The sequence below is a fragment of the Lygodium microphyllum genome, chromosome 20, assembly GCF_053477565.2.
Source record: "Lygodium microphyllum isolate KBCC chromosome 20, Lygodium_microphyllum_v1.1.10, whole genome shotgun sequence".
Classification (NCBI taxonomy): domain Eukaryota; kingdom Viridiplantae; phylum Streptophyta; class Polypodiopsida; order Schizaeales; family Lygodiaceae; genus Lygodium; species Lygodium microphyllum.
In genome coordinates this window covers 24693053-24712394 of record NC_141154.1, presented here as the reverse complement: position 1 = coordinate 24712394, position 19342 = coordinate 24693053, and positions in this window count along the sequence as shown.

Sequence of the window (19342 nt, the reverse complement as noted above, 5' to 3'; positions counted from 1 at the left end):
AGAAAAATGGGAGAAAGCCATGGATGAAGAAATGGATGCCTTAGAAGCAAATGCTACATGGGAATTGGTACCTTTGCCTAAAGGTAAAAATGCAATTGGCTGTAAGTGGGTTTATAAGGTGAAGCACAATGCAGATGGTTTTGTGAATAGATATAAGGCAAGATTAGTAGTCAAGGGGTATGCACAAACATGTGGCATTGACTATGAAGAAACATTCAGTCCGGTTGCAAGGATGGCAACCGTAAGAGCAGTCATTGCTATGGCTGCATTAAAGGGATGGTCTTTACATCAGATGGATGTAAAGAATGCCTTCTTGCATGGTGATTTGCAAGAAGAGGTCTATATGGAGCAGCCACCAGGTTATGTGCATGCTGTTCATCCTGAGTTTGTTTGCAGATTGAAGAAAGTCTTGTATGGCTTGAAGCAAGCACCTAGAGCATGGTCTGACAAGATAGGACAGTATCTTGTCACTATTGGCTTTCAAATTTCCAAGGCAGATTTCTCACTTTATATAAGAAAAACAAAGAAAGGTATTACGCTACTTGTCATTTATGTTGATGATTTGATTATGATAGGTGACAGTGATGAAGATATCCTTCATGTGAAAATGCTATTGAAGCAAAAGTTTGAGATGAAGGATTTGGAAGAGCTGTGTTATTTCTTGGGTATTGAGGTGATTAGATTACCAAGTGGGATACAGCTCTTGCAGAGGCAGTATGGATTGGACATGCTGTCCAAATATGGGATGACAGACTGTAAGCCTATTTCAGTTCCTTTGGAGCAGAATGTGAACCTGAGCACAGATACATGTGAGCTTCTAGAAGACCCTACTATGTACAGACGCATAGTAGGAAGTTTGATTTATATGACTATTACCAGGCTAGATTTGAGCTATGCTGTTAGATTTGTAAGTCAGTTTATGCAGGCTCCAAGGAAACCACATTTGGATGCGGCTAGACGCATACTCAGGTATGTGAAGTCCACATTGCAGATACAGTTGCATGGATACACTGATGCTGATTGGGCTGGTAGTATTTCTGATAGACGATTTACCAGTGGATATGTGTTCTCTTTTGGGAGTGTTGCAGTCACTTGGAGCAGCAAGAAACAGCCTACAGTTGCCTTATCGAGCACAGAGGCTGAGTACAGGGGTGCAGCAATGGCTGCATGTGAGGTAGCTTGGTTGCATAAGCTACTTTATGATATGCATCAGTCTACAGATGGACCAGTTGTCATTTATTATGACAACATGAGTAGTATACACTTGGCAAATAACCCAGTCTATCATGCTAGAACAAAGCACATTGAGGTGCATTATCACTATGTGCGAGAGAAGGTTTTACTAGGTCTTATTGATCTAGTTTATGTCAGCGCAGAGGATCAGGTAGCTGACATATTCACGAAGGCATTGGGCCCAAAGAAGCTGCGCAAGTTCAGAGACCTGCTTGGTGTGCAGGAATTGGGATTGAGCTCGAGGGGGAGTGTTGAGATATCGAGCTCCACTCGTGATACGCCAAGGTGACCGTTGTGTATTTATGTCACTGACTTGTCAGTTGCAGACGCGGTTGGTACACCGCCCATGAATAATAGCTACATGATAGCTATCCTTATCTACTCTAGTTCGTGGCTCAGTTAGTATGCAACCTTAGTTAGTTGAGTTTGGTTTGAGACCCATATATAGGGTTCTTCTATTTCTTTGTACTAGAGTTCTTTTGGCTTCCACAACTAAGAAGAGGAAAACTGTTTTCAGCCTCCACCCTTGTGTGTATTCCCCCATTGTGCAAGCAAGAAAGCTACAAGTGAGACTCCTTCCTTCTCTTCCACAATCTTGACACAAGCTTGATTAAAATCAATCCCATCTTTGTTAGATAATATGGTAACAATATTATCATAAGCACGATTCTTTACAATGTGAAGAAGCTATGTTTGATGCCAGGAGGCATATTTCACAGTGGATTTCGTGCCACGGTGGATTCCGTGAGGTTTTACGGTGGATTCCGTAAACTTTATTGACCAGTCCTCATACATAAAGTGGATTCTTTGTGCGAGAAGTTGATGGGGACGCCTATCCTTTTCGGGCGTTTCATTAATTTAGTGTGTACATGGGTGATTCCATAGCGGGTGTTTTCGTAAAATACATATTAAATTAATAAACTTTTATGAGTTTAGAGTGCGCACTCGTTATAAATTAAGGTTAGGATTGATTTCTAACCAGTTGATTTATTTATGTAGCTGAAGACTGCTAGGTATTCACTTTTGTCGGTTTAATTGTATTATTTTACTAATGATTGTGAATACTTCAGTTGATGTGTAGAGATAGCAGCAGTGGCAGAGGAAAGCATTGGAGGATAGCGTGTATTTGAGTTATCACTTATATTTTGATGGGCGCATACCTTAGGCATAGCGCCTATATTTTGTCGTGCCTATTTATTGAGGCGTTGGATATTTATTTATTATTTTGTATGCGCATGGGCGCACGATTATGATATTTGTATTTGGACATTGTATTGGGTATGCCTGACTCTTTGGGCGCCCGCCTATCAGCTTTATTTCTATTTTGTGCTAAAGCAAACTCAAAATCCAAAAGCGTGCTATTTTGTAATTTGGGCTATTATTTGAGCTTGAAGATGATTAATACATAAAATACATGCTTTGTGGAGTGCTCACACAAGGCATGGGGGGAGATTGCACCCAATTGGTCTCTTGTTCATGTCGTGCATGCTTTCTACCTTGAGTTTTGTGCAAAAAGTAGAGTTCTTTTGTTCTTGGGGACCTTTCGGTGTTCACTACGCGAGCATACAACATCCGATCTGTGCACCAATGTTACCAATTGCTTTCGTGGAATAGCATCACTAGTAGTAGAAACAAGCTTATTGATAATGTTCTTCAATGATTCAATATGTGTTGTCATAGAAGTTTTGATGTATTGTAACTAGTGAGCTGACTACGAAGATAAATTAGTTTTGTAATAGATTTGTTCTCAAAATTTGTTATCAAATACTTCCATATAGCATGTGAGCTTGAAAGATTACATACATCAAGCATAAGAGATTCTTGAAGAGTAAAAATAACATATTGATGACTCTGTTCACATACGCAGACTTGCTGAACCTGTTTTAGCACACGCAGAAGGTCAAACACAGATTTTACAAAGGTTTCAAATCCCACAATTGCCAAAGACAAAGACTGTGAAAGCCAAATAAAAATATATAAGTCTTGTACACCCGACTTTGAGCTACGCTCATCCCGCTAATTGGATTTTGAGAGCATGAGGACTTTTGAAGTTTTGCAGGATGACGGAACAAGATATGGATGATTTAATGGCTAAAGGTGATCTTCCTGAACCTACGGTGGAACAAAAGTTGGATTTAATTATGATGTAGTTGGACGAAGGATGAAGAGCTCAACAAGCATTGCAAGTTCAATTGGCCAATTTACAAAGATCGACTACCGACAAAGAGGAACCACAACCTGAAGATCTTATCCGACGTACCATCGATGCGACTCTCGAAGCTCAATCCATCCGCAAAGAAACAAAGATAAGTAAAAGAAATTTCAAATTCTGTACTTTCAATGGCACTCGAAGCCCTAAGCCATCTTCACAGCCAAATCCTAATATTCCTAGACTTCCTCCCATTGCAAACAATGTATCTAAAGTCAAACCTATAGTGTGTTACAAATGCCATCAACCTGGACATCTAGTAGCCAATTGCCAATCGAAGAAGCCACCTGTCCATATCAACTATCTTGGAGCAATGGAAGATGAAGAACATGAGGAAATGCCTGACTTTACGGAAGATGAGGACGACATTACTACTACTTCGGATACTTTACCAGGTATGCCAATTCCACATTCTTTGTTGACAATGAAATGTTTAGTGCATGGAAAAGAAAAGATTATTTTGCATGATGATGGTAGTACACATGATTTTATTTCTGCAAAGTTAGTGAAAGAATTGAAATTACAAACTGTTCCTACACATTATCACATTAAAGCAGCATTCTTAGGCACAAGGTATAATGGAACACAAAAGATGCATGATCTAGAAATTCAAATTGGTGAATATACTGAAAAAAGAAATTTTCTAATTGTACCATTATAGTCCAGTGATATTATTTTAGGTATGCCTTGGCGTCATCAGCATAATCCTGACATAGATTATTCCACGCATTCAATTAACATTCATTTTCAAGGAAAAAACATTACATTGTATGGTATGCACATATCTAAAGCTTTTCCACTGCTTACTCATACTCAAGCTAAACGTGCATTACGCAAAAGTAATAAATCTTATCTAATTTGGGTGAATGAACTGCAAGCTAAAGAAAAATATATGCATCCTAGGCATTAAGAATTCCTTGCACAATTTAAAGATTGTTTTGCTGAAGAACTACCACCTGGATTATCTCCTTCACATCTTGAAGACCACAAAATAGATTTAATTCCTGGTACACAACCACCTTTTAAAGCACCATATAGGCATAACCAGATAGAGCAGAAAGAAACTCAAAATCAAGTTGAGGAATTATTAAATAGAGGATTAATTAGACCTAGTAGTTCTCCATTTGGCACACCTGTTTTGTTGGTAAAGAAGAATAATAATACTTATCGTATGTGCATTGATTATCATGCCCTAAATAAGATTACTGTAAAGAATAGATATCCAATTCCTAGGGTAGATGATCTTATGGATAAACTACAAGGTTTTGCCATATTTAGTAAAATAGATCTTAAATCTGGTTATCATCAGGTGAGATTAGATAAATCTAACATATTCAAGACTGCATTTAGAACACAATTTGGTCATTATGAATTTTTAGTGATGCCTTTTGGATTGACTAACACACCTGCTACATTTAGTAGAATGATGAATCGCACATTTTTGAAATATCAGCATTGTGTTATAGTATTCTTTGATGATATCTTGGTATTTGGTAAAAATGAGAAAGAACATTATGAACATTTGTCTTTGGTTTTCAAGTTGAAAGATAATCAATTGTATGCTAATCCAGAAAAGAGTGAGTTCTTTCAAACAGAAATTAAATATCTAGGTCATATTGTGTCATCAGAAGGTATTAACGTTGACCCTAAGAAGATAAAGCCAATATTGAACTAGCCAATACCTAAAAATGTGTACGAGTTACGTTCTTTTCTAGGTCTTGCTAGTTTTTACAGAAAGTTTGTGCGAAATTTTTCATTACTTGCTTTGCCTTAGACTAAACTTTTAAAGAAAGGTATTGTTTATCATTGGTCTGATAATCAACAGAAATCTTTTGATTTATTGAAACATGCATTAACCCATGGTCATGTATTACAATTACCTGATTTTAATAGACCATTCTTTTTAGTTGTTACTGATGCTAGCGGATTTGGAATAGGAGCCATACTTATGCAAGATAATCATGCCATAGCCTATTCTAGCTGTAAATTGAAACCCTCCGAACTTAAATATTCCACGTATGATAAAGAATTATTAGCTGTGGTATAAAATTTAAGACAATGGATACATTATTTAATGGGTTCTAAGTTTATGATTAAGACTGATCAACAAAGTATTAGACATTTACTTAGTCAACCCTAAATATATGACCGACATATCAAATGGGTAGTTTTATTCAGAGTTTTCATCCCCTTATCCAATATCAACCAGGTAAAGAAAATGTAGTGGTCGATGCATTAAATAAAAGACCGACCATTCATAATATTTATGTTATATCATTCGATTCTTTAATCCCTATGAAAGATACTTACCATTAGGACATTACTTTTCAATCTGATTGGAATAAATTAGTTGGAAATAACTAGATTCTTATTGATTCACTGTCTTACAATGATGGATTCATGTTTTATGAAAAGAGATTATATGTAACAGTTCCATTTAGATCTTTTGTTTTGAATGAGATTCATTGTCCTCCATATCAAGGTCATAGAGGTATCATATCTACTTTATGTACATTGACTAAAGATTTTTATTGGCCACATATGGACACTGATGTATCTAACTTTGTTTCTAAATGTTTGGTTTGTCAAAGAGTTAAGAGACATCATGGTAAACAGTATGGATTACTTATGCTTTTATCTATTCCATGAAGACCATGGGAACAGATTTCTATGGATTTTATTACTGGTTTACCTAATACTAAAGCTAACCATGATATGATTTGGACTGTAGTAGACAGGTTTAGTAAACAAGCATATTTCATTCCATGTAACAAAACTTTAACAGCATCTCAGGCACCATAATTGTTTTTGAAAATTGTTTTTACTAATCATGGATTACCAAAAGTTATTATTTCTGACCATGATTCTAGATTTTGTAATAATTTTTGGATTACTTTGTTTGCTAATCTAGGAACAAAGATCGATTTCTCATCTGCATTTCATCCTAAAACTAATGGACAAACAGAAGCCACTAACAGTACTATTTTAGATCTTTTACGTGCTTACACTATTTCTAAACCACAAACATGGGACACACACTTACATTTACTGCAGTTTACATATAACAATACACCACACACATCTACAAAGAAAGCACCGTTTGAAGTGATTTATGGTTATAGATTATCTACACCTGTTGCATCTTTATCAAATAGAAATCAGAGTGCTGATGATATTGCTAACATGCACGCTACTATTTTTGATGAGGTTAAAGACATGATTGCCAAAGCCCAGCAATCGTATACAAAACAAGCCAATAAGAAAAGACAAGCCATGAATTTCAAAGTTGATGACTATGTTTGGTTGAGAATAGAAAAACATAGATTACAAAGTATAGATAAACACCCAATTGTGAAATTAGCACCTAGATTCTATGGACCATTTAAGATCATTCACAAAATCAATGACAATGCATTCAAGTTAGAGACTTAAATGCTTTCCCCACTCTGTTAGCTCCACATTGAGCTAATAGCAATTGAGGACAATTGCTATCCCACCCCGGGGGTATGATGCCAGGAGGCATATTTCACGGTGGATTCCGTGCCACGGTGGATTCCGTGAGGTTTTAGGTGGATTCCGTAAACTTTATTGACCAGTCCTCATACACAAAGTGGATTCTTTGTGCGAGAAGTTGATGGGGACGCCTATCCTTTTCGGGCATTTCATTAATTTAGTGTGTACATGGGTGATTCCATAGCGGGTGTTTCCGTAAAATACATATTAAATTAATAAACTTTTATGAGTTTAGAGTGCGCACTCGTGATAAATTAAGGTTAGGATTGATTTCTAACCAGTTGATTTATTTATGTAGCTGAAGACTGCTAGGTATTCACTTTTGTCGGTTTAATTGTATTATTTTACTAACGATTGTGAATGCTTCAGTTGATGTGTAGAGATAGCAGCAGTGGCAGAGGAAAGCATTGGAAGATAGCGTGTATTCGAGTTATCACTTATATTTTGATGGGCGCATACCTTAGGCATAGCGCCTATATTTTGTCGCGCCTATTTGTTGAGGCGTTGGATATTTATTTATTATTTCGTATGCACATGGGCGCATGATTATGATATTTGTATTTGGACATTGTATTGGGTATGCCTGACTCTTTGGGCGCCCGCCTATCAGCTTTATTTCTATTTTGTGCTAAAGCAAACTCAAAATCCAAAAGCGTGCTATTTTGTAATTTGGGCTATTATTTGAGCTTAAAGATGATTAATACATAAAATACATGCTTTGTGGAGTGCTCACACAAGGCATGGGGGGAGATTGCACCCAATTGGTCTCTTGTTCATGTCGTGCATGCTTTCTACCTTGAGTTTTGTGCAAAAAGTAGAGTTCTTTTGTTCTTGGGAACCTTTCGGCGTTCACTACGCGAGCATGCAACATCCGATCTGTGCACCAATGTTACCAATTGCTTTCGTGGAATAGCATCACTAGTAGTAGAAACAAGCTTATTGATAATGTTCTTCAATGATTCGATATGTGTTGTCATAGAAGTTTTGATGTATTGTAACTAGTGAGCTGACTACGAAGATAAATTAGTTTTGTAATAGATTTGTTCTCAAAATTTGTTATCAAATACTTCCATATAGCATGTGAGCTTGAAAGATTACATACATCAAGCATAAGAGATTCTTGAAGAGTAAAAATAACATATTGATGAGTTGTTTTGTCATGTTTGACCCACTCATTATAAAGAGTTTGCCATTCTTCAAAGATAGGTCCTTCAGTTATTACAAGGATATTATCATGAGCCTGATCATTTGGTTGACGTGGACATTCATAATTACCAAGAATAATATCGTGCTAGTCATTGCCTTTAAAAATTATTAGCATCTTTAGTTTCCACCCAAGGAATCCTTCTCCTTAAAAGTGAGGGACAAAACGTTGTCTAGAAGGAAATCCGTTAATGATTATAGAATTTGACATGGCTGGCTAAGAGAATACATATAATACGAGATCACAGAATTTGCACAAAATATACGAAACGATGACCAAAGTGCAACACAATTAATCGTATGACGCAGAAGTTATGATATAAGGAAAGACATTTAGTTCAAAAACCATATTCCAAAAGAAAGAGACCCAAGATAGAAAAAATGTGGGAAATAATAATGAGATCCAAAATAGACAAAACATGTGAGAGAAGTAGTTCCAACATAGACTAGAAATATGATTAATGCTCAAAACATTATCATTTTACTTTTGGACCAAGAATAGATAATGATCTGGCTAATTTTGGCAGAAATGCAGAAATGCAAGAGATAGGTATACTTCCTGATTGTCTTCTTCAAGGACGTGGTTATAGTCAATTGTGATAGCTCCAATACCATGTTGAAATGTAAAGAGAGAATATATGTAGAGCTGCGCGATAGAGAGAGAAGAGACACACCATATACACTCCCAAAGACTATATCATATTGATCACAATTTGCATATATATAGGTGAGACCTAGTCTAGATAGGGTGAGCTATATATAGCTCTAACATAAATCCCACTTATATACTTTCTATGTCATTCATATTATCCCAATCTTCATAAAGCTTTGAATATATTTAATAATCTACAACTTCAAGCCTTGGATAGCTTGAGCAACCTCATTTTTCCAACTCCTTAATGAATTGAAATGAGGTGAAGGAGTTCCTTCCAACCTTCCAAATGCCTTTGTATTTGAGGTAACGATCAAAGCTACAAAATAAAAAGGTAAATTATTTTCAATGAAAAAGGATAAAAGATGATTTGGATAAATATGAGAACCAACATGTATGATATTGAACTTACTTGTGAGTGACTCTCTTGGCTACCACTCCACGCTTGTTAATGGAAAAATATCTACACAATGTTCTCAAATATAGTTTGCAATCTTAGTGGAATTAAGAAAACTAATATAAATACTCATACTAATTATGAAACTTCCTTTTGGGATGTTTACAATAAGATTGAATGTATAGTTCCACATAAGATGCTAGATGCATACCTTTTGAATAAAATATATATTGGATGTCTATGTGTCATTATTCATCTTCTAACCTAAATCCCACTATTTATCCTTTCTAGTAAACCCTCACATTTTTATATTTTTTATATTTTTATTTTGCAAGGATCTATACCCACTAAAGATCAAATACAAAAAATTCTAAAATAATATCGTAATCGATAGCTTTTAATACTGTAATCGATAGCTTTTCCTAAATTCCACATTTGAAAAATGGTTAAGTATGCAATCTATCAATAGAAAAAAGCATTACAATATTATTTCAATAATACAATCCAAAAATATGAAAAAATTTATGCTCAATGTCACACAAAATGCAACACATTCAAACTCAAAGAATATCCAAATTAAGGATAATCTATTGTACTACATTTAGAGAAATCATGCACCACGCTTTTATATGCCAACAACCCTAGTTTACACATGGATGGAGTATTATCACACTTGACCAATGTTTAAACATTTAGGATTTTAGAAATTGTGATCTCAGCTTAGAAGCAAATACTAGTGAGAAATACTATCACAAAATCTTAGAGAATGCATCACATGGAAAGTGTACAAAACACCACCAATAAATCATAGAAAGTTGTAGCTCATTACAACAAAAACACCATTCAAGATAGTAAGACGGGACTTTATTGGTCTATTCCCAAAAACCATGGCAAGAAAGAAATATATAGTGGTAGTAACAAACTACTTAAGAAAGTCATGTGAATCTTAAAGCTATACTTAATTACACAATAACATCAATTGCCCACATTATGTTACAAAAGGTCCAAAAATGGTCAGTTTAGATCAAGGATTATTGTTCAAAAATAAATAATAGAGTTACCATAAAAAGGAATGAGCATTAATTAGGTTTTTGCATCCTAAGTCTTGCATCACCCACAAATAAATAGTTAATAGAGGCTCAACAAGACAATCAAGCTGATGCTCATGATACGTATTAACCTAAACCCTAAACCTAGGGTGAGATGCGACCATTTATCACTTAACCCTTTAGAACAATAGTCCAAACATCCACAAAAATAAGTCCATTCTTACTTTTAGTTGGGGCACTTATAGAACTATAGCCCAAACATGCAAATGAAGTTTAGCTATATGCCTTCATATCAAAGACACAACCAATATGGGCTTTACTAAAACTTCCTTCAAGCATAAATGACATAAATTAGGGATTATAATGAGAATTATCATACAAAGAATATCAAAAAGGGGATCTAGTAAAAGCATTTACTTCCCAATATAGAAAGCAAGTCTCTTCAAGTCATTCATGCAGTACAAGAATGGTTCCTATAAGGCCACCAAAAAAAAGACAAAAAAAGAAAGCATTCATCTCCTGGAGAGCTTCTTTTAGAAAATTTGGATCCTCTATAAAATATTAAATATAAGAAAGAAATGTTTGATACTGATTCCCAACAACAAAATAATGTATATTCAATACGTTACTATGAGCTGGAATTGAGTTCGAGATTGAGTGCATAGCTAACTTCAAGAAATGCTTCTAGTTTCAAAACATTATTACACAAGGGAGAGCATTCATGCTTCAATTCAGGTTTGTGGGAAGAGGCTTTTTCATGGCTCTGCTCAGCTCTGCAGTAGACATAGAAAGACTGGGTCTTGGGCTGTGCAGTTGGATAGAAAGGGAATCTTGTGCTGCCAATGCCTTGGGCACCTTCCTTTTCCTCGAAGGCAGTCCTACAATATGAGTGCCCTATGTGGGTCATGCATACTGACCTACCTATTTGGTTAGACAAGGATTTGCAATCATTGCTAGAGCTCTTGGCCGAGTACTATACGTTCCTTCCAATTCATCAGCTTATGGTGCTCTCAAGCTGGAACGAAAGGTTTGTGTCCTCTCATACAGTAGGAAGGATCCGCCAGAGTATCTGGAGGTTACTGATCACCAAGGCTTCGAGGTCCTCATCAAAGTTCACTTTGGCAACTTCCCATACTCATATTACATCTGTAGACAATGTGGTCACTATGCCAAGGACTTCCCGAGAAAGAATGCAGAAGTCAATAATGAAGCTCCATCAACAACTCCTGCAGAGAGGACGACCAAAGCAAGCACACATGAACCTCTTGCAATGCACATTGATAAGGCAGGCCCTAGCAGCTCCAAAGGAGAGAACAAGAGTAGTGAGGCCTTGCAAACTATCAAGATGTAGTCAAAGCCTAATAAGAAGACCAATGATGCCATCCAAGGCACGAAGGACAAAGGGAAGGAGAATGTTGAAAAGAAAGAGAGAAGTAAAGAAAAGAGAAAAAAAAAGAGAGAAGAGATAATGCACTCACCTCAGAGCTTGAAGAAGGATCCCTTCGTACTTCTCTCATTTTTTTTCTCTTTTCTTTGAAATACATAAAGTCCAGCCCGTAGGCTTATCCACAATCCGGCCGAAGGCTATCCAGCAATCCACAGGGATCACTAATCTAAGTTTCCACCCGTAGACTAGTATGCGGGCCTCGAGGTCCAATCCCCAGTCATGTTGGCCTCTTGTGCAGGGCTTGGAAAAGGCGAGGGATTTACGTCCAGAGCCCCCCTTGGCACCCAAGCATCCTCCTGCTTGAAGTAGCGCTTAATGGAGAGACCTCTCGTGGCGGGTTTGATCCACCTTCCTGGCGCGGTTAACAACCCCCTTGGTTAGGATCAGGCAGGCAGTCGAGGGTAACTGAAGCTGCCTCTCCCTTCAGGCATTTAACCTGAAGCATTAGATATCCATTTATCCTTTAACTCTTTGATCAAACAAAGCAAAACAGTGCTCTTAAAACTGTTACAGGCACAAAAAATTCCATTGGTCGTTACTTTTGGCCACCTTCTAAGGAGTGAATCCTTCTTTCGGAATGCATCTAGCACTCGATCCTGGATCAATTGTGACTTGGCAAGATCCCCGAGGGTTTTTTTGTTAACTCTATATCCTGGTTTAGGGCGTACCCTATTAACCCGACTTGATCAATACCTTAAGTTCATATGTTATTCCAATTTATTTGTTGGTCTTTTGCTTCCAAGCAATTATCTTTACCCAAGAAAGATACTATTTTAGGATGATTATTCATCCTCCCGCAAGATCACTTGCGTAAGAAACTACCAACCTCATTCTGAGGAATTTGGCCATTCCCTTGTGATCAAATCACAAGATTATGCGACTCTACCACTTGTTGCACAAGTGTCGCATTAACTATGGGACTATTTACCCATTGAATGGTCACGAAAGAATCTGTTCTTGATGGCATTAGGTCGACTTGTCAGTCCTAGGGTTTCGAGTTTCATCTTTTTAGCGAGAGATTCTTAGGAAAATCCTAGATCTTTTCTCGCAAGTACGTCCTACTGTCCATACATTCTGTGAATGTGCGTAAGTATTTAGGGTATAGGGGTTTCCGTTTTGGCAATACGTGCAACTAGGTAAATGTCTTCATCGGGCTAACCCTAGACAATTCCTTGGGATATGTTGCATTGAATTAACCCTTTTCTAAACGAGTACTTCGCAGTTTTAGGTGTTTAGGTTTATGCAATTTAACCTACCTATTCTTGAAGATAATTACGCTATCATTTCCATGACCACATGACTTATTGTCTACGCATAAGTTGATTTTCAAATCCTAACTTTTTGGTTTAAGATCAAGCATAGGTTAGGTTATAGCCTAATTCCAATTAATCATTCTATAACATACGAACAAAATTCATGTTGAAATATGTAGACTTTTCTCATAATTATGCAGTTGAAAAATGATATTTATACCAATTGATTAGAGTTATTCAACTTAAGAATCATTTCATGCCTTGCAATTTCCTATCGACTATTTAGCACTTTCCATAATGACTCATTGCGAAGAAGATATGTCCTAATAATGTGACATGCAATTTATACTTCCATGCCTAAACGAAGTATACTATTTTAATTTTGTTTTGTAAAAATGGACATTAATCTAATTTTAATTCATTGCAATGCATAAAAACTATTCGCTAGAAACACATTTATGCTCCCTTTATTTTGTTCGTTTTACAAAAAAAATACTAATGATCGAACTTATCCGTTGTAAGCTAATTCTTTTAAATTAACCAAAGTATTTAAGACGAAAAATGCATCCTATCTCAAAAAATCATCCACGCTCGTAAAATTATAACAATGTAAAATAAAAATTAGGAAGGAAAACCTAGACTTGTGGTGAGATGTCCACGTGGATGCTAGGAGATGATCCTCCTGCCGGTTGCGCCTTGGGCTTTCTTAGGAGCCATCGCGAATGCGGCCTTTCCGTCTTGGATGCGGCTTTGCAAACTCCCTTTTGTAAATCCACCATCCTTTATGAGTTTTTTTCCCTTCCTTTTGTAGAAGCTTTGGTGCAATTTGTATACATGAAAAGGGGGAAAAGAGGGTGTTTTACGGAGGTCAATAGGAAGGGGGTTCTAAGGGACCCCGAGGTTAAGATGAACCCTTGTGGAAGAATGTGAGGGAAAAAATTTTAATGGGGTTTATAAAAACTTGGATGGGACAACACAGAAAGGGCCTTTTGAAGGAGACCACAAGCAAAGATTAAAGCCCTTTGAATTCCAGGTGTTGGGGAAAACCCATGGGGAGGGTTATAGATCCTAGGGAGTTTAAAGCCTTTTGATCGTAGGGCTTATTAAAGCCACGGGAAGGGGCCTTTTCTTGAATCCCAAGGGGTAGTTTTTAGGATGTTCTAGGTGGGTAAAAAGGGGAAAAAAAAAGTGGAAAAAAGGAAGGGTGTAGAAGACCCTTAAGAGTGGATTTTATATGGGGGACAAAGGGTATGAAAGAGGCACATGAAGGGGCTTTGGATTCTCGGGGAGAAGGGGATGTTTAGCAAGCCCACATGAATCAGGGCTAGGAGGGAGGCCACAAGTGGAATTTGTGGTGGCGGTGTTATAGGAAAGGGGGCTTATGTCAGCCCCCTTTTTGAAGCTTCTAGAAGCTTCCGAAAAGGGCCACGTGGAGGAGAGTGACTCCTCCTGAGCAATGTGATGACGACCATGAGTGATTGTGGCGGCGTGCTGACAAACAGGGCAGACTGCAGTGGGGGTGGCGTTGCTGCGGCAGTTGGGACTCTTGCTTCTTCCCTTCACGGCGGCGTTTGTGCAGGGCGGCTCCTCCTTTCTCACCTTCATGACCACACAGCAGCAGAGCAGTAACTCGGCAATCCTCACAACCCTCAGCTCGCGACAGCAAATTGGCAGCAATATGGCAGTGTCTCCACTCAACCTGTGTACCCGCTTTCTCACCCCATGGCATAGACTTAAATAGGGGAGGAGAGGGGATCCTCCCTCTCCCACGCGTCACTTGGCATGAGCTCTTCCCCCCCCCCCCCCTACAAGCTCCATCGAGGAGCTTGATCAAACCTGCTATTCCCCTCCCCTCCAGCACAACAATCGACTGGGGGGATAAGGGGAATAATAATAATAATAAAATTTGTCATTATCCTAACCTTATAGCCTACTAAGAGGGGATTCGTATGCGAAATGCATGTTTTTATTTCGGAATTGTTACATTCTTGAGATAAACTGGGGATATTGATGGTTGAGAGTGCTTTCATATATCCAAGTGGCATCCTCTTCGTGATAATCTTTCCACTGGACGAGGCATTCTCTCAAGGTTCTGGATCTCAGTTGTCTCTCCCTAACATCTAAGATCCTGTCAGGCCTTAGTTCAAGGACTCCTTGACTAGGCATTACAACTTGTTGGTCATCAAGTACATGGTTAGGATTAGATACATACTTCTTCAATAGGCTGATATGGAATACATTATGAACCTTTAGGTTGTCAGGGAGTTGCAATCTATAAGCATTAGGTCCTAGGCACTTGAGGATCTTGTATGGTCCACAATACCTTGGACTTAGCTTCGTGCAATTTCCTAAGGATAGAGAACTCTTCTTTGGACGTACGCAAATGAAGACCATATCCCCTTCCTCGAAGGTTCTATCTTGACGCTTCAAGTCTGCGTATGCCTTCTATCTATCCTTGGCGGCTTGGATGTCCTGTTTTATTAACTTTATTTGGTCATCCATCTCTTCCAACATCTGCCTTGAAGCTTCAACCCTCAAGGTAGGATCTAAGAAGTTTAGGGGACTTCGACAGTCATGACAATGCTTGGAAAGGGGTCATCCGAATGCTTTGTTGGTAAGAAGCATTGTAGGCAAATTCAACCTAAGGCAAGTATTGAATCCACCTTTTTGGTTCACGACAGCAGTATGCCCTAAGCATATCCTCGATGACTTGACTCGTTCTGTTTGACCATTAGTTTGGGGATGGTAAGATGTGCTAAAATAGAGTTGAGTCCCAATGGCTTCAAAGATAGCTCTCCAGAAGTGTGATGTGAAGAGAGAATCACGATCACTAATGATTCTTCTGGGTAGCCCATGTAGCTTGAATATCTCCTTGATAAATAATCTTGCAATGTTTGAGGCTTTATAGTTTGTCTTTACTATAATAAGGTGTGAAACCTTGGTAAGAATGTCAACCACAACCATGAGGGAGTTGTATCCTCCCTGGAATTGGGGTAGGACAAAAACAAAGTCCATACTGATGAATTCCCATTTCATTTGGGGAATGTCAAGCGGTTGCAACTTCCCTGGCATCTTGACATGTTCAGCTTTGATACGTTGACAAGACAAACACTCGCTGACATATTTGAGAACGTCACCTTTAAGTCTCTCCCAATGGTAGCTCTTCCTGACTGCGTTGAGGGTCTTGGCATAGCCAAGATGTCCTGAGAAAGGGGAATCATGAGCTTTCCACAATATCTTCTGCTTAAGTGATTGGCTTGCTGGTATACATAGCCTCGTTCTATAGTAGACAAGTCCACTATTGACAGAGAATTCATGATACTTAGCCTGCAGCTTTTGGTCCTGATCCTTGATAGAGATCTCCCTTAGCATCGTTTGGTAGGCTAGATCATGGCATGCTTCCTCTCTAGCTAACTCAAGTATTGGGTTGTTTGGCATGGATACCTTTGTGGTTAGAGATCTAGCTGTTGATGGATTTTGCAAGATTAGAGAATTAAGGAATGCCTTGTGACTGAGTGTATCGGCAACTACATTCTCTTTTCCTAGTTGGTACTTGATCTCAAAGTCATATTCCTCCAGCACCTCAATCTATCGACGTTGCCTCATGTTGAGCTCGTTCTGGGTAAAGATCCATTTGAGACTCTTATGATCAGTCACTAGAGTAAACTTGTTACCCAACAGGTAGTGTCTCCAAAGCTTTAGAGCATGGATGACAGCTAACAATTCTAGATCATGGATAGCATAATTCTTCTCATGACTCTTCAGCTTTCTTGAAGAGTATGCTACAAGATGACCTTCCTGCATGAGCACACATCCTAAGGCAAGTGTGCTAGCATCAGTTACTACCTCGAACTCCTTACTGAGGTTTGGAAGCTTTGGGATAGATGCTGATACCAAACTTTGCTTCAATCTGTCGAAGCTAGTTTGTTCGGGAGTTGACCATGAAATGGACGAGCACGAAGTCATCAAGATATGGCCTAAAGATATCCTGCATTAACCTATTGAAGGTGATAGGCACATTCGTCAGTCTAAATGACATAACTAGGAACTCAAAGTGTCCATATCTTGTATTGAAGGCCGTGTTGGGGATATCTTCTTCCTTGATCCTTATCTGATAGTAACCCGACTTGAGATCAATCTTGGAGAAGATCTTTGCACCCTGAAGATGATCAAGAAGCTCATCTATTCTAGGAATAGGGTACTTATTTTTGACAGTTGATTGATTCAACCCTCTGTAATCAATACATAGTCGAAGTGTTCCATCTGTCTTTTTCTGGAACAATACTGGAGCTCCCCATGGTGAACTCCTGGGACAGATGTAACCCTGATCTAGCAGTTGCTTGAGTTGTTCCTTCAGCTCAATTGCTTCCGGTGTAGACATCCTATAAGGTATCTTTGCAATTGCCACAGCTCCTGGTACTAGCTTGATCTCATGATCCACTTCTCTTTGAGGTGGGAGTTCAGTCAACTCTTCAGGAAATACATCCGCGTATTCCTTTAGCCAAGAAGGTCCTTCACTAGACTCTTGCTTCTGATCTAACTTGTTGAGCTTAATTAAGTAGACAGGTAGTCCTTTTCTGACTCCCTTTATAATCCGAGATGCTTTAGCCAATTGAATTTTTGGCACTCCAGCCTCACCTTGAGTTGTGACCAAATCCCCTTCAGAGTTTCAAAAGGATATTTGGCCCTTTCCACAATGAATGTAGGCATGATTAGGCTTAAGCCAATCCATTCTGAGTAGACACTCATGGATACCTAGATTCATGACTCTGAATTTGATCGAAGTCGTCTTTCCTCCCAAAAAGAATTCCACCTTAGCAGTTTGCCTGGTACAGGTAACCTCACGACCATTTGCCAATTCCACAAGCAAAATAGGTGCTTCTATTGTGGCTATTCCTAATCTTTTTGCACAAGCTGGTGAGATAAAGGAATGTGTGTTGCCACAATCAATCAAGGTCTTGAAACTTTTACATTGATAGTCCGACTAGCGATTCGGTACTTTCTTGTGAAGAGCGGCATGGACTATTGCCCTTTCAAACTCTGCTTCCATGGTCGGATCTTCTTATTCTTCGCACATTTGCCTATTGGCAATGCAGGTAGTTCTTTCTCTGCCTCGGGTAGCAACTCCCTGCTGACCACCGCCCGTTCCTTGGAAAGGTGCTTGGTGATGTCCTCCTCCAAGCTTGGGACATTGCCTCTTGAAATGACCAGGCTCATTGCAATGGAAACAACGGAGGTTTTGGCCATTGCTTTGAGTAGGAACAAAGTTGTTAATGTTATTAGTCCTTGCATTCTTTCTTTGTCCCTGATTCTGACCTTGAACTCTCTTCATCTAAGGCCTGAATGCTCCTTTGTTTGGGTCATTATAAGACCAAGTTTTGTTACCTCTTAGTCTAGACTGCACCTCTTGAATTATAGGGGCAGCTAGAATGAGTGCATCCTGAAGATCTGACGAGTGCATCGATTCGAGAAGGGTATTCATTGGTGGGTTTAAACCAGCACAAAATTTGGACACCTGCTCTGTCATGTCCATCTGTGGCGCATACTTAAGAAGTGAGACGAATTTAGAATAGTATGTGTCAAGAGTGAGTCCCAGCTATTTTAGCTCGTACAACTCATTCATTTTCTGCATGCGATATGCATGTAACAATATTAGTGAGTTTGGGAATCTCCCAATTCCCATTTTTTGAATACTAAAAAGGTGGCATCTGAATAACATGCCCATAAGTTTCTCAAAACCATATGATGTGACCTATCATTGGAAAGCACTTGAAAAATGGAATCTATTGAGCTATAGAGCGCTCCATTTGGAGTTACAGTATTCAAGTTATGACAAATCCAAAGATTTGACCACGTGTCCCAAACTTATGGGAAATTCCCATATTCCCCAATATGGTGCTAGGTGGTAATTATCTTCCCTGCACGGCTTTCTTCAGCTTCTCCTGGGTAACGGATCCTTCCGCAATCCCTTGATCTCTACACCATTGCTTCCACCAAAGCCTGGCTTCACCGGTGAGCTTCAGCTTGGCGAGCATAGCTTGATTGGCGGGTGTAGTACCGACTTCTTCAAAGTAATCCTCCATGGATTCAATCCAAATTTTAGCATCTGCTTGGACGGACTTCCTCTCCCGTCAAACTCGGGCGGCTTAATCTGCTTGAGAAGAAACTACTTCTCCTGGATTACAACAGTACTTGATGTAGGAGGCGAACTGGGAATCTGTACCTAGGGTTGTGCCTCGATAAAGGTTTCTTAACGTTATTGCACGATAATTGTTATGAATTATATTTCATTTCCATTTTTGCTATCAACAAAGTAATCTAACAACTTAACTTTTTATCAATTCTCATGCACAATTAGACATTGATAAAAAGAAGTCTTATTTGTA